The 2,674-nt window shown below is 55.5% G+C and overlaps 1 pseudogene; it reads right to left on the bottom strand.

Annotated features, from left to right (window-relative positions):
* Positions 1-1,397: 1,397 nt before the first annotated feature.
* LOC100737636 (small ribosomal subunit protein uS5 pseudogene) lies at positions 1,398-2,244 on the bottom strand (annotated as a pseudogene).
* Between the last annotated feature and the right edge of the window lie 430 nt (positions 2,245-2,674).

Raw genomic sequence — 2,674 nt, 5'->3', positions numbered from 1 at the left:
TGGCTCAGGGGTAGCAAACCTGACTAGTATCCATGAAGATTTGGGTTCGATCCCTGGCCTCACTCAGCGGGTTAAGGATCCAGCATTGCCCTGAGCTGCGGTGTAGGTGGCAGACATGGCTCGGATCCCACATAGCTGTGGCTGTGGCGTAGGCCTGCAGCTGCAGCTCTGATTCGACCCCTAGCCTGGGAACCTCCATATGCCGTGGGTGCGGCCCTAAAACAAACAAACAAACAAATAAATAAAATGTTCCCGGAGGTTCTGGTAATAGCGGAGGTGAGCATTACTCCCATTTTATTGTTGTTGTTGTTATTGTTTTTTTAGGGCCACACCCATGGCATATGGAGGTTCCCAGGCTAGGGGTCGAATCAGAGCTGTAGCTGCTGGTCTACACCACAGCCACAGCAACTCGGGATCTGAGCTGCGTCTGCAACCCACACCACAGCTCACGGCGGTGCCAGATCCTTAACCCACTGAGCGAGGCCAGGGATGGAACCCACATCCTCATGGATACTAGTCAGGCTCATTACCACGGAGCCACGATGGGAATTCCCTCTCCCATTTTAAGAAAGACAGTCTCTTCCTCTGCAGCGAAGGCTTTGGAGGCCCAAAGGCTTGGAGGAGAAAGAGCTCAGGTGGGGGGGGGGGCGATGGGTCAGTGAAGGCCCCAGCTCTTAGGCCCCCTCCACAGACCCGCTTCCCTTCTGGTTCAGGTCTGATCACGGTCCGCTGATGTCATTTCCTCGCTTCTGGATTCGAAGTCTCTGTTCCAAGAGGTGGAGAGGATGGGGCTGTGGGAGGATGTGGGAGGTCAGGCATTTGGAGTTTGGTTTTGGAGCTCTGGCTGTTTTTGAAAGGATAGCCAGTGGCTTCTGGGAGAGCTCTCCGCAGGCTGTCTGTTTGGGTCAGGAGCTGGGCAGAGGCGTGGGGAGAAGGAGGGGGAGGCTGAGGACAGAGTGTCCCACCCCGGCTGGGTGGGCTTGAGGCCAGAGGTCCAGAGCATACCCTCAGGCTTCCACCCACGACTCCCAAGGCCTTGCATGTTTTGGCAGGAAGAGGCCTGCAGAAGGCCAGCGCCAAGTCAGTAGGCAGGAAAAGCCTGGGCATGGAGCTCCCCTGAGCCCCCAGACATCACTGCATTAAGGGGGCAAATGGTAACGAACCTGACTCGTATCCACGAGGATGTGAGTTCGAGACCTGGCCTCACTCTGTGGGTTAAGGATCTGGTGTTGCTGTGAGATGTGGTGTAGGTTGCAGATGTGGCTCCTGCGTTGCCTGTGGCTGGGGCAGAAAACAAAAGGGGGGGGGCTTCTATGTGTGGGTGGGGGGAGCCAGAATATGTGTCATGGGAGTAAGTAGCATTCATCACCATCTTCTTTTTTTTTAACCAGCACTGTTCATTTTATTTTTCTCATGTAAAACCATGTGGTGGCCACAGCTGGAGCCTGAGTCCTCTGCGCGGAAACTCTGGCGCGTGTCTTCACAAGATAGTTAGTGGATTCCTGATAGGGAGACTTGGTGTACACTGTCTCTTTCCCAGAGATCAGGAGTAAGACAGCCGTTCGTCTTGGAAGTGGCATCAAAGGTGGCCTTGGCAAAGTTGCCCAAGGCAGCCGTGCAGGCACTGGCAGAGGTGTAGCAGTCGTCAATTCTTGCCATCATCCGTAGTTTCTTGGGCACAGGGGCTGAGACCATGCCAGTACCCCTGGGGGCAGGGAAGAGGCACACGGGCACAGAGCCACAGCGGCCAGTCACCTTGCAAGAGCCGGTATGGGGCTTGCGGATCTTGCTCCACCAGGAGCCTCGCCACACAGGGATGACGGAGAGTTTGGCTAGAGTGATGGCCCCCTGGATGGCCGTGGTTACTTCCTCAGAGCACTTGCCGCCCAAACCGACGTGTCCTTTGCAATCTCCAATGGCAACAAATGCCTTGAACCTGGTCCGATGACCAGCATGGGTCTGCTTCTGCACAGGCATGCTCTTCAGACCCTCATCCTTGAGGGATGCCCCCAGGAAAAAGTCAGTGATCTCAGATTCCTTGATGGGCAGAGAAAAGACATCTCTTCCAGAGATTTGATTTTCATGTCTTTGACCAGGTGGCCCAGGGTGGTGTCAGGGAGCCACTCCTTGTCCTCGGCTTTGCCCCCTCAGGCTCTGTGGCCTCCCATGTCAGGGTCCCTGGGGCCTCCGGGCCCTGGAGCAGCACCAGGGTCACCCGCCATGTGGTGTTTTCACGAAGAAGCCATCAGCATCTTCCTTATCATCCTTCTGCTACAAATCTACTTCCTGGTGTATATGTGATCATCTCAAAATTCCACACAAGGTGGTGGCTGCCTTGAGAGCCCTTCAGTGGTGGTTGGAAACCTCATCCCTTCCCACCCCAAGTCTTTCCCCCAGTTCAGACCATCTCAGTTGGTTTGGAAAGGAACATAGGTTTATTGTGCCAGATGGGTTTTGGGGGGCTTGCCTGCCCAGCTCTCATTCCAGCCTCTGTAGGAAATCCTGGGCTTACAGAATGGCAATGGCGTGGGTCCCTGAGTCTCTGCTTGCTCCTCCCAGTGATTGGAGCAGGGTGGGCCCCTGGCCTAAAGCCAGGTGACTGTAGACTGGCTACTGTCCCAAGGCCTGGCCCGAGCCAGGAGCTAAGCCGATCAACTCCCTGTCTTGCATCTTA

The sequence above is a fragment of the Sus scrofa genome, chromosome 12 (assembly GCF_054392235.1).
Source record: "Sus scrofa isolate SSC_HxYL_T2T_F1_AM1 chromosome 12, Sscrofa_HxYL_maternal_Yorkshire_Landrace_v2.0, whole genome shotgun sequence".
Lineage (NCBI taxonomy): Eukaryota > Metazoa > Chordata > Mammalia > Artiodactyla > Suidae > Sus > Sus scrofa.
This window is presented reverse-complemented; position numbering and strand designations above follow the sequence as displayed.